The sequence below is a fragment of the Pteropus alecto genome, unplaced genomic scaffold, assembly GCF_000325575.1.
Source record: "Pteropus alecto unplaced genomic scaffold, ASM32557v1 scaffold76, whole genome shotgun sequence".
NCBI classification, from domain to species: Eukaryota; Metazoa; Chordata; class Mammalia; order Chiroptera; family Pteropodidae; genus Pteropus; species Pteropus alecto.
This window is the reverse complement of record NW_006443138.1, coordinates 14,460,935-14,475,289: the sequence shown is the minus strand read 5'-3', so window position 1 is coordinate 14,475,289 and position 14,355 is coordinate 14,460,935. Positions and strand designations below refer to the sequence as shown.

The following is a 14,355-nucleotide window of genomic DNA, read 5'->3' as shown; positions in this document are numbered from 1 at the left end:
AGCCTTAAAAGCTTAACTGTTTCCAAATTTGTAAAGTAGGGATAATAATAGTATCTATCTCATAGGGTTGTTGTGATGATTTTAAAAGAGTTATGCTCTGAAAAGCACTTAGAACAGTGCCTGGCACATAAATGCTATAGAATTGTTAGCTGTTAATTATTTTTATATTTGAGTTAACATGAGTAGTGTTTGCTCCAAAAAAATTTTTTTTTAAACTATCAGTTGACTGACTACCTTTGTATAATCAAAAAACACCCTGAGAATTAAGGGCTCAAATACAGTTTAATGCTATCTAATGAAAGTTAAAGTAAAATGAACCTACTATTAAATGATGGGTGTTTTACGGTAATTAGACAAAATGGAGATTACATTTTTGGTTCTTTTTTTTTAACTTTCTTTGCTGTCTAGCCATTGCCAGTACAATTTAGTTATCTTCCCCCAACCTCAGACTCTCAAATGCACATATATGTACTCATAAGCTCTCATCCAAGACCCCTACCCATCAAACTGTTCTAGGATCGAGTTCCTTCATACTGTGTCCCTGTTCTCCCAACTAATCAGTTTTCTCTTAGATTCTTTCCCTTTATTCTCGAGATGTGTCTATCCAAAGTATTAGCTTGGCAGACTCTCCTTTGGTTGTACAGGTTGGATTTGCTGACTTGGGTTGCACTATGATCGCAAGCCTAGGATAGAAAAAGAAGGTACAGCAAATAGGACTGAATCCTTGAGTCTTTGGGCTGATGGAAGAGAAGTAGAGGATTTAGGACTAGGGGTGTGCTAAGGAAAGACCCTTGGTGTGTGAGGAACATGTTAAGTTAAAGTAGATTAATTTCTCACTAAGTTGTTCATTCATTTACTTTATATTAAATACCTATAGTGTGCCAGCCTCTGTGCTAAGTGCTAGCTTCCAGTCAAGATCAGTTTTGTTTTATGTAGATATAAAATTTTAATTTTTATTGTGAGAGGAACTGTTCTTAAAAATGAATGTATAGATCGGTATGAATGATATATATGTTATTTTCAGATTGACTATGAGATATAGGGGAAAGGATGTATATAGAGGACAAAGATGTTTAAACAGATATGTAAACATTCTTGAGAGAGACTAGAAGGAAAAAGAAGACTGAAGATGAACTTTACAGACACTAAACCAAAAAAGTTAGGTCCTCTGTAGAACTTCTACAGAGCTTTGTGCTGTGCTTGTGGACACTTAGCAAAACTGACTCTCAACCTATTCTTCTCTAGAATCCTGTTTCCTATAACTTTCCCTTATTTAGTAATTTCTTTTCAGTAGTATTGACCAAATGATGTTCTCTACTGAATCTGGCCAAAGGAGACAAACTGTTTGGTGGTTTTGTTTCTCTAAGCATAAAAGGAATTCCAGGATAATTTCTCAGTTCCAGAGAAGTTAGTGCTCATTACTTTTGTTCAAGTATGTATATAAATTATTCTGTCATTGTGTTTATCCAAATATTTCTGAATTCTCAGAAAAAGTATATAGCATTGGAGAAAATTCAACGTGTGGTAGATGCCTTCTGTTCTATACTCTTCTCTTCCCCTGCCTCCCAAAATCTTAGTAGGTAGGTAGACTATAGGAAATGCTGTGTTTTTATAAACAAACAGTCCTGCAAAAATTAGTAAGACGTAACTTATTAAAAGTTTCAGGGTTTTTGCCTGCAATCCTTGTAGACTAGACTACATTCAGATCATCTAAATTTATTAATCACTGCTTTTCATTATTTTTGTGGAAGAGTTTGAGATTGAGAGTAATCCATATTAATTACTTAAGACAAAAGTTTTGCCTTGTTCCGGGCTGAAGAAAAAGAGCTTTACTGCATAGTGTTTCTTAAATCATGCTGTATTTTTAAGAGTTCTTAAAAATTCTGTTTCTCAGAATCTGTAGTGAAATTGATTGGGATAAAATAGGAAGTAGGTACCAGAAGTTATTTCTGTGTACATGAGGATTTTACTAATTGTACTTTTAAGCAGAAGGAATATTTCTGAAAAAGTGAATAAATTTGGTGTTAAAATTGTTTAAAATTTTTATGATGGTTTTAGGAAATACTAAGGGAATATACATTTGTATTAAGTTCACATTGTGTAAGTATTACTGATAAAAAAAAAAGGACACAAACAATACTGGATTAGGTTTCTGCCTATGGGATCCTTAAAATCTAATTAAGTAGATAGGATTTGCAAATGTGGAAGAAGGGAACAATGATATGTAGTATGTAAATAAGAACTAGAGTTAAAAATTAGGAAATTGAAAATGTATAATCTTATTTTTTACGTTTCAAATAATCAGACAAAATTTCATTTGATATTCAATAAATACAACGTGCCTACTGCATGGAAGAATTAATTGGATACTTGTGTTTGGATAAGCATAGAGAATTAAGAAGGTGAATCCAGTTGAAACAGCGTTGACCCAGTCTATAGTAGTACCTATGTGAGAGAATTAAATGAAATAATCCAAATAAAGTATTAGAATAATGCCTAGTACATAGTGTCTAGTAAAAGTTAGCTATTACTATTATTAGTATGTTTATGTATACATTTGAATATTCTTTGATGGAAGTTATACTATTTACTAAGTGCTTTGTGCATCACTGTTCTTAGCTTTTTGCATACATTTAATTATTATAGTTTAATGGGGGCACACTATTGTTGTTAGCTCCATTTTACAGATGAGAAAAACTGAAGTATAGAGGGGCTAAGTATATTGCCCAAGCATCTAGGAAGTTGAAGAACTATCATGGGATTAGATTGAATCATTGGGTATAGCTAAAGAAAGATGGTGAATACTGGATTGTTTAAATTTGATAGTAGTTATATGTTAAATATATATTTTTGGGGTTGTTTTCATTGATTATTCATGTCATTGCTTTTTTAGGCATATAATCAATAATTTGTGAGCTGTAGAGCTGAAGGGTGTGTTTTATTTTTCTGACCTCAGCACTATGCTTAAGAGCCATCATTGACACAGTTAAAATAGAATATATTTTACATACTTGTCTCTCTTTTGATAGTTCTTTCTGAGGATAGTTTCTTTCTTTATATTAGTGCTTAGTTTGTTTCCCTAGCATTGCTTGTCTGACTCATGTTGAGGAATTTTTATGTTACAAATACTCAGGCCTACTACTCCCAACTACTAAGCATAAAAACAAGTCTAATTAGGTTGAAACTTGGGTTGTAGATAATAAAAGAAAGTATATAACATAAAACCGGTAAGAATTTTCACCTAAAATTAGTATCATCCTGAAGTGTTTCTTACTAAGGTTAGTAACTTAAGAGGAGGGGAAAAAAAACCCAGATGAAAAATAATATTAACAAAGTTAATTCAAGTATAATTGCATAATTAATATCCTGCTGGTCAAGACTTGCTTCTGAGTTACCTGTTTGAACAATAAGGGACATGGGAAGACCCTCCTCCACACTTATTTCAAAAACAACTTGCTGAAAATATTGATGAGTAAGTTTTCATAGTAGGATTGGACTCACAGCAATAATGAGCTTTAAATTATAAACAGCTGATATTACAGGTTGGTGCCATTTTGAAGTCTTAGCATTTTCATTCTTAGCTAGTCTCTCAGCACTTATCTGGAAATCCTTTACATTTCAATTACTTTGATACTTCTTACAATATTTATTTTAAACTTAATCTGCCTCACACCCATTACCTTATCCTAAACTTTTACCCATGACTGTCAGAAGTGCACAATTATTTCTCAGAGAAACTACAGAACTCTCAGTACTCTGTTTTTGTTTGCCTTTATCTAACTTATCTCCATTTATAGCCATCTTAAGAGCCTCCCTGCAGTGTTAGTAAGAGGTTTAGCCTTTGATCTGTACCTTGGTCCTTCCTTTCCTCTTGTATATCCCATAAATATTTCAAATGCTCAACACCAAACTCATTTCCCTTTTTTGAAAATTTTCTTTGTACATGAATGACATTATGAACTAGAAAACTAGGAATCTCTGTTACTCTGCTACCTTACTTCATTTGGCCTTCCCAGTCCAGTCAGATTCCACCTCTGTTTGCTATGTTTATCCACAGTCCATATCAGCTTTCATTTCCTTGGTTCTCATTGCAAACCTGTATAACAACAACTCATTATGTGGGTAGAACTGTTGTTCCCATTTTGCGAGGTCACATAACCAATAAATGTCAGTATTTTTCTCCAAATAATTTATACATTAATTTAAATGTATTGAAATAATTATTCTACCAGGAGAAAACATTGGTTGAGAGTGGCCAAGAGAGCTTTAAAAATGAATAATAATGAATGGAACTGCTAGATATTACTAAATATACTGTTAACTTACAATGACAAAAATAATATGATGTGGGTATTAATATAGATAGATCAGTGGGACAGAATAGAATGCTAAAAACATAGCCATAAATAAAAATATATAATGAAGATAGAATTTTGAGTTGGTGGTGAGGAAATGGGTTGCTTAGAACCCTGGATATGAAACATAGAGGGGGACGCTGAACTCTTCTGAGAGTCATTACTCATGTAACCCACTTTCAGTGTTGCTTTTCTGGCTTTTTCCATGTATATGCCTAGAACAGTGGCTTATTATTAAAAAAAAAAGTCATTAGATTCCAACCTCACTATACAACAAATTGAATATGAAATGAGTTAAAAAGTTAAAAATGAGGTAGTAAAAATTAGAAAGGATATGTTTATTCTTAAAGTAGAAAACATTTTCTTAAAACCACAGGGAGAAAATCTCAAACGGAAAATTTAAACAATTAAAAGGTGAACTAGAAAAAAAAATTGACTATATGATAGACAAAGGTTACCATCTTATTATATAAAGAATCTTTAAAAAACTAAGTAAGTGAATAAACCAGTGTAAGAGTTGAGAGAAGACATCAGTGAAAATACATAAATACATAAAGCCAATACAAATATAACACTAGTTCATCTTGCTAACTAGGATTCAGTGAAGCCCTAATATGTTTAAAGAGAATTGAAAAAGGAGGATGGGGCAACCTTCTTGAAGGAAAATTTGGCAGCGTATTTAAAGATCATTAAAAAAATAGAGATGTATGTAAAAAGCTATTTAGTCTATGTCCCCTACACAGACATGATTAAATAAACCATCCTGAATTCTTAATCCGACATCGCACTATGCTGCGACTAAAATTTAGAGATGATACAAATTGATCTCAAAACAGGATGTCTACAATTATCTGAATTTAAAAGAAAAAAAGTTCTAGCAGAAGGCTTTTTACCGAAGCAATAACAGTTATTTATTTTAAGATTAAGGATTATTTCTTATTTTTTCTCTATCTTAAAGATTTTTTTTTTGTAATGTACATTAATTTTGTAATTAGAAAATTGTCACTTTCTGTTGAAATAAAAGGTATCCAACTATAGTTTTTAAATTATTATTATTGTTTGTTGATGTGGCCAAGAGTGCTGCCTTTCTAATCATGCATGTTACTATTTAGAGAACTTAACACTGCTTAGACCCGAGACTTGGTAGGATCCCTGTGCAAGGTGGCATGGTTGGATCTGAGCATGGTTGAGTCATATCTGATAGTATTGGTTTACAGAATTTTAATGGTGGGCGGGGGGGGGAAGGTGCTTTAAAATTGTGGAAGAATGAAATTGTTTCATTTCCTGTCTTTGGAGGTTATATTTTTGGATTCTTTATAAATACAATTTCTTTTTTTTCTAAAATGCTAACTTTGTTGCAGGCTCAGCTTTTGAACCCATGAAATCAAAGTATTTCTATTAGTGTGTTATGAAGCTGTTAGAAAGCATAAGAAATTCAGTATGATAGATAAAATTGGTTGCTAATTTACGAAGTTAATCAAGGTATTTAATAAATTAGTTTTGGGGATTCATATAGTTTAATTTACTTCACTTAATTCCCAAACTTTCTAGTTTAAGGCTCTCTCAGTCAAGCGGAGAGAGAGAGAGAGAGAGAGAGAGAGAGAGAGAGAGAGAGAGAGAAGTGTGTGTGTGTGTGTGTGTGTGTGTGTGTGTGTGTGTGTGTGTATCTCTCTCTCTCTGTAGCCTTTTAAAATCATTGTAATATAGGTATGTGTGGCTTTTTTCAGCTACCTAATAAGAGGAGAGAGGTCATTTGTTTATTTTGCTTAGTTCTTTTCATACAGAGATGCTTATTAATTTGATCTTATTTCAGTTTTCTTTTTGTAGGAAAGTTTCTTTTTAACCATTTCAAAATAAACCTCTTAGTTTAGGAGCAGGCAGGGAAGGTAAGGAAAAGCTAGATAGAGGTTGAGTGATGACAGAGTGGTATATGCTAGAGAAGGGAATAATGGAGGATGAAAGAAGGTATGACCAGATTACCAGAGAGGGAGAGGCAGATGAAGAAGCAGCAGTATTGATAGAATTGATGTGGTCTCACTGAAGAAAACGAGTGGCATCTACCTTAACTCTCCTTAATGCCTTTCATGGATATAGTAACTTTCATTTTGGAAAGCACAGGCACTTATACACATTCATGGTTTGTAATTGTGTAATCCCAAATACAGACTTTTTAATGGTTTTATGAACTGTTGTCACTATTGTTTGGAGATGAATGAATTTTTTCATTAATTTTTAGGACATCACTTATGAAGGAGAATAAATGTGAAAAAAGGGAAAGGAATGTGAAGCAATATGTAGCAGGATTCTTCTAAGAACTGAGATAGTATATATACCACAGTTTATTCTGTCAAAATATCAAAAGATCAAAACTTGGCTTAAGCATTTATTTTATTAAAAATTAATAATTTTAATTTCTTTGAATTAAAGTATTCATAAAAGTTGTGTTTAATTCAGTATGTATAGTTTTATTATTTTTAAAGAGCTTATTTGAGCCTCAGTATACATAGTTTTACATAAATAATAGTTGTGAGTAATGCTTATGCATTTTGCTTAGGTGTACCCTTGCTGTCCAAGAATTCTTATTAATATAAGTAAAAAGTCCTATGGAATATGCTCTTCTCCATATATTAGAAGCATTTCAAAATATTAACATAAATTGTGTTTAAAGTAGAGAAATAGTATGTTTGATTGCTTTTACTGAACTGAATTATGTGGAATTCTGGTTTATAATATCAATAGGGAAAAGCTACCATGAAATGGATCCTTTTCAGTTAGTTTAGTCTATGAAGTTATTAAATTTTTGATATATTAAAAACCTTTGAGCTATAGTGATAGAAATTTTAGTAGAAGGAAATTACTAATAAAATTTCCAAGTCAAGTTTATTTTTTGCATATTTCACATATATATCACCCTAAGCATAGTTTTTCAAAAGCAGTATGTTATCTCTCATTTGTTCAAGAAATTAAATGATGATTGGCTGTACTCCTTAGCCTCAGTGTCCTTTGTAATCTGATCCAGTCGTCTAGTCTCTCCACTGTACACCCCAGCACTTAGTTCAGCAAATATTTATTGAATATGTATGATAGAGGCCATGTTTTGTAATAAAAATATGGTATACTATAGTAATGTTGTTATTGTTATGTACAGTCTCTCACCTCAACTCAAGCAAGGTCTTAGAGTTATAAAAACATAGTACAGTGGCTTTCAAACTTTTTTTAGAGTGATAAAAATGTGCTTTATTAGTGACTCAAATACTATGAATGGTTTTACTGTTAGTGACATCCTCCAAAATGTTGAGCAACTTTTAAAACATAAGATTACTAACAACCAAAATATTGTATTCCCTGGATCTACAGGGTGTTGTCTTCCTGGAAAAGTCTGTGTATATTTTAAATCCCTGTAAACACCTCTTTCTGTATTTTAGAGGTATAATGTGTTTAGGCTCAGATAATTATAAATTTTTAATCTGCATGACTAGTCAGTATTACATTCTACATTTGAATGGGATGTGGGTCAGTTCATTCTTAGAAGGACTAATTTTTCATATTGCAAAATACCTGTTCCACACTTGTAATCTATAAACTGGTAGTATCCTTTGGTCCTCAGTATGACCAAAAATACCTTCCAAAATTCCATCTCTCGTGGACTGAATTAGAACCATTGGGTTAGAGCATTGTGGCCAAAGGAGAAATTTGCTCCCTACACTGGGCCAGGCCCTAAAGGTATAAAGCAAATAAGAAATAAATAGCGTCCATGTGAGAGAGGTTCAGGGGAAAGAGCTTTCTCAAGGAGCCAACTAAGTTTCATTTTGCTGCTGAGGAGAGCAAAAAATTAATTAGCAGGAATTCCAGAGAGCACAATAGAATGATTTGGAAGCGAGAGGAGACACACAGGATTGAATCAGATTAGGGAATTTACAGAGCAATGTGGAAATGAGAGTCTGCAGTGATGGATGAAACTTGGGAAAGCTTGGTTTGTTGTCGGTGACTAAGTAAACATGGAAAAGAGACCTGATAGAATTCCTTTAGAAAGTCCCTTTTAAAAAAGTAAAAATGTTGACATACACAGAACTGCAAAGTAGATGAACCCTTACATAACTGTCATCCAGCTACAATAATCACCAATTCGTGGCCACTCTTTTTCTTGCAATTCCCAGTAATTCCATGTTCTACAGAGTGGCCCAGTACACTCTGATAATAGCTCACCGGTATTTTCTGTTCTTTTCTTTTCTCTCTCTTTCTCTGTCTTTTTAAAATAATTCAGTGCACTAAATGGATTTCTTGACTGGCGAATAGGTTACACCTGGCAGTTAGAAAATTGATTTTAGGGTTTGTAGTTAAACTGCTTAGGTTACAGTTCTGAGTGTACCCCTTAATAACGTTGTGTTCTTAAGCTTATTACCTAATTCTTATCCTCAGATTCCTCTCTATGAAGTAGTACACAATCACCTTAGTAAGGTTTTTATGAGAATTATGTGAAATAATATATGTTAGTGCTTAACAGTGCCTTACACACATAGAAAATATTCAGTTAATAGTAGATACTATTACCATTGTAAGTGACAGAGCTGGGATTTAAATCTAGGTCTCTTTGATCCCAAAATCTGAGTTCTTAGCTCGTAATTTTCTAATCTAACATACACTTTACAGACAATTATAAAGAAAAAAATAAAAACCAATCTAGAGATAATGTATATTTTTCTATTCATACATAGTTTTTTTCACTCTGTATCAAATTGCAAACATTTCCCATTTCTTTGAAAACAATTTTCAAATAATATTCCACCATATTGTTCCCTAGAGTCAGAGTGTTATGCTACTTAGAATAAAATATTTATCTAGTTCTAGTTTTTTAGTCAATGCACAGTAAAACTTAATTGCTATTTTAAAAACTTTATTATGGGAATTTCAGTCATATGCAAAAGAATGGTGTGATGAAGTCCCTATGTACCTATCCTTCAGCTTCAACTATTAATTACTGACCAATTTTATCTATACTACCACACTTACCCATTCTGTCTTGTGCTTTGTTGAAGCAAATCTCAAATGATGTTTTATCTCATCCTTTTTTTTTTTCACTCCCTCTTTAATCCCCCTGCCCCCACTTCCACCCCTGACCTGTGGATGTCATTTCCCCTTAAGGGCTGGATCTCTGAAGGCCGGGCATCTCCTTCCACACACTCACAGTGCACTGGGGGTGGGGAGAGGGGGCTGGCGCACCTGGGATATGGTCTGTGGCTCCACCTGGGGTGCAAACCCAGGACCTTCTGTGTGTAAAGCAGACGTGCTAACCACTACACTATGGAACCACCCCTATCTCATTCTTAAATATTTCAGTATATAGCTCTAAAAGATAAAGAATATTTTTAAAACAGAACTGTATCACTGTCACACGTTATAAAGTTAAAAATAATTTCTTAACCTCAAGCTCCTGAGACTTAAATTCATCATGTATTCATTGTTCAAACTCTTATGTGATATTTTTAAAAGTAATTTAAAAATAGTTTCTTTGAATAAGAATTCAAATGAGATCAATATGTTGGTATTGGTATGTTTATCCTTTGAGTTTCAGATTTATGAGCCGCCTCCCACTCCCCCCGTCCCCCGCATTGCAGTTTATTCATTGTAGAAACTGTTGTGCAGAGGCTTCTGTATGATGGAGAGCTAAAAATGTTTTTTTAATATTTTTAAAACGTTGTTGAAAAAAAGAGCACAATACCTTATGTAGCCTCAGAAGACTATAATATGTGCTCCTTGGTCTTGTACAGTTTTCTGATCCGTGCTTAGAATTTTCCGTAATTTGAATTTTCATGATTGCATCTCCATGGTGGTGTTTAATGTGTTCTTCTGTCTCTTTTATTTCCTATAATTAATATTTGCGTCTAGAGGTCTAATCAGATTTAGGTTCAGTCTTTTTTTTTAAACTCATTTTGTTCATTACCTCTACTATATTTCTTTTCCTGTAAGTCATATTTATTAAGGTGTCATTTATATACAATAATATACTGTTTTAAGAGGGCAATTTGATGAAGTTTGGCAAATATACACAACTGGGTAAACCACTGTGAGAATCAGGATATAGACCATTTCTGTCACTCCTTCTGCCCCACCCCCCACACACATACACCCAACTCCTGACAACCATCGATTTACTTTCTGTCATTGATTTTACTTTCTCTAGAATTTTATAGAAGTGGACTCATGGTATATAGTCTTTATTTTCTGATGTCTTTCATGTAGCATAATGCTTTTGAGATTCACCCATTTTGTTACTGAGTAGTATTCCACTGCATAGCTGTACCAATATTTGTTAAATTTTTCAACAGCTAATGGACATTTGGACTATTTCCAGTTTTGGGCTTATGGAAAGAAAGCTTTTTTTTTTTTTTGGTTCAGGTTTCATTTCTCTAAGAATAGAATTGCTAGGTCATATGGTATGTATACATATTTAAATTTATAAGAAACTTCTGAACTGTTTCCTACATGACTGTACTATTTTCAGTTCCCACTAGCAATATAGGAGATATTCAGTTGTTTCAAATCCTCATTGACAGTTAGTATTGTAAGTCTTTATTCTGGTAGTATGTAGTGATAGCCCATTATGCTTTTAATTCGTATTTCCCTAATAACTAATGATATTGAGCCTCTTTTCATATATTATTTCTTTATCCCTTTTGTGGAATGTCTTCAAATTTTTGCTTATTTTTAATGTGCTGAAATATATCCTGATATGTGGTATGTGGAATAAATCTAATTTCATTTTTTTAATACAGCTTTCCAGTGATCTCCAAACCACATGTTAAAACTTCCTCTTTTTCCACTGATGTGAATTTTTACATCACTTTTATTCTTAACTTAAATTTGTCTCTGTATTTGGATCTTTCTAAATTTTCTATCCTATTCCTATGAATCACAGTTTTTTGAGTCCTAATTAATTACAGTTTTATAAAGATATCCTAATTTTCTTTTTACTGGATTATTTTGTCAGATCTGTAGCAATGATCTGTATAATTTTTTAAGAACATGTTTTAGTTTCTTTTTTTTTCAGTATCAGTAACTGTTACCAATGAAAATCATACTTTTTTGTTGTTAGGGGGTTTGCTAAAATATTGGTGCTCTCAAATGCGACTTTGGGAAAAGCGAAGAGCTTGATGAAATCAGCGATGCTTTTTATCTCTTCTGTTTAAAAGACGTTATTTCACGAAATCTGACTTTTTAATTTCAATTTCAAATCATTGTTAACCCTGTTCTCATGCAGCTTTCTGTCTAATCCATATAAAAACAGAGGATAACTTTTACATGTTTATATTTATCTAGAAATGAGAGCTGTGAAGAGAGGGGATTCAGTCACGCATTATTGACATACTATAAAATCAGTATCTATTTTCTTTTCGTCTTTTTTCTCCAAAATAAATACCTTATACTTCATAGAAAGAAACTTTGAAAAACATTTAGGGTTCTTTTTGGTTCTGTTTTGCTAGCACTTACTTGAAAACAACTCTCTCTCAAGGATACTAGTCAGCTGTGTGCTGAAGAGAATTATTAATCTTGACGATAAATAGAAGTAGAACATGTTTTTACCTACCTTTGTCTATTAACCGAGTTCTTTTTTGCTTTCATTCTTTTCTTATTTCTTACCATTTCTACCAAAGTGTTCATCTAGGTATATATTTATCACTGTTATATAAGATAGCTTAGAGAATTTGTAGGGTGCTTGTTGCTAAAAGAACTCTCTTGGTTGGTAGAAGAACTTAGGAGGAAAGTCATGATTCATTAAGTAATCCCTATTCTAAAAGCTGTTCTGGAATGTAATATGCACAGTCCACAGAGATATATGTATGATGAATAGGTTCCTAGGTCAGTGGGTAACGGTGTTGCCATGGGAAAAAACATTCAGAATTTTAACTTGGGGTGCCACAATCCATCTTTCTGATTTGTCTCATCTTGGTAACTCATTCATTCATTTTATCAAACATTTACTGAAGACTTTTTTCTTTTTATTTATTTTTTTAATGTACTGGTATGGGAGTCTATATTTATTGAGGGAGTGGGAGGAGGGGAGTAGGTTAGTGTTTCATGAAGGGCTGGATTTCAGAAAATGAAAACAAAGATAAATAACGTCCCAGTGCTTAGGGAGTTTCTGGCTACCTGTCTTAACTTTTACTTTCTATTTGTACTACACTGATTTAAGAATTCTAGCTTTATGCTACTGACGTTAGATGCTGTGGTCAGAGATTTTTGCAGTCCACATACTGGCGAATGAGAGATGATTGCTTTCACGGAGTAGAAGACTAGAGATGAAACCACTCTTTATTCTTTCCAGATCTTATACTCTTGTTTCTCAGCCCCCACGTTTAAATGGTTGACTCTTGTCTCAGTACTATATATTGAAGAATTCCTTTTTAATTCTCTTTTCTGTTCTAGGACCTCCTTCATACTGTTTTCATTATTGTGGTTTCATACATTTTAATATTAATTAAAGTGAGTGTTCTGTCTTTATTTTTTAAAAGTAATTTTTTTAAATATCTTATGTATTATTTGTCCAGATGATCCACCTGGTTGGCATTTTTATTCAGTTTATAAATTGATTTACAGATTATTGACACCATCACAATATTTTTTCTCATTTGAACAATAGGTTATAATTCATATTCATTCCCTAGTAAAGTTTTATAGTTTTTAAATAAAGTTTTTTAGTTTTTTTAATGGTTACTATTAAAGTTATATAATCTAACTGGCTATTGATGTTACTTTAGGAAGCTATTTTTGCATACTTATTGAAAAATTATTTTAAGGAACTCTAATGAATTCCAAAATATTTTTAGGTTATTTTCTTAACAAATATTATACTTGAAATGATGGAATTTTGCCTTCGTTCTAATGCCAAAATCTCTTATTTTTCTTATCTGGTTTTATCAGATGGCCTTTCCAGAGTGATGTTAACAGCTATATTGATAGTGGACATCAGTCTTAAGTCTGATTTAGCTTTTAAATTTTGTTTATATTTTACTGTTAAGCATGATACCCTATTGGTTTGAGAAAGTTTTTAAAAAGTCCTAAGAGAAATTCTTTTTCTAATCAGGATTAATTTCTTAAACTTTTGATACCCTTTACTGATTTCTTTTATTGATTCTGTTTTTTAACTAGGATATATCATTTTTTCATAGAATCAGATTGCCTATGGTATTGTTTAGTCTCCAATTTGGGTCCTTGTCCCTGTTAATCTGTATTGTGAATTGCTGTATACATGTTCTTTTCCCAAAATATATTTTGATCATGTTTTACTTACATTACAGAGAACTGTAGCACTATAACATCTTTCCATGTTATGTAGTGAAAAGTCCAGACTTCTCAAGCTGTTTATTATTTATGTTTCTTTGTGGTAAGAGCATATGCCTTTCCAGTCCTCACCTTTATCAAAAACTGTGAAGGAGCTGAAAGCTTATCTTGCTTACAGGCTAACATTTTAGCCTGCTCTAGTTTCATGGATCCTGGCAGAAGATGCTGGTCTCCTGGGTCAGAGTCAAAGACTGTGTATTGCTCACAGCAATTGCAGTAGGCACAGGATCATCATTTTTCTTGTACCAGTTACCCAAGCCCCATTTCCCACAGGGTTGCATGACTAGGGCCAGCTGACACCACTACACAGTTTTGTTATAGGAGAGGACCCTGAACATTTTCTGGAATCTCAGCCTGCTTGTTTTTTTAATTTCACCCTTTCCCTTCTTTCCCTGGATTTCCTCTCCACATCATCCTAATTTAAGACTTCATCTCTGATAGATGCTTTCTTCCTTCTTCCCCCATTATGGACCTTGTGTCTTCGAGGGTGCTGCTTATCTACTATGATCCTTCTACTCCAGTAACTCTTGTTTTCTATAGTGTCCTCAGTCATTTTTTTCTCTTTGTATAGTTTGTAAATTCTGTTGTCTTTCTTGCCATTCTGTGTTTTGGCCAGTGTCTTAGTGTTTGCATACTGCTTGTAGAGACATTATTTATTTAT

The 14,355-nt window shown here is 33.0% G+C and overlaps 1 protein-coding gene across 1 annotated transcript in view; it reads left to right on the top strand.

Moving 5' to 3' along the window:
* PAWR (pro-apoptotic WT1 regulator) overlaps window positions 1–14,355 on the top strand; it is a 99,932-nt gene that overhangs the window by 43,552 nt on the left and 42,025 nt on the right.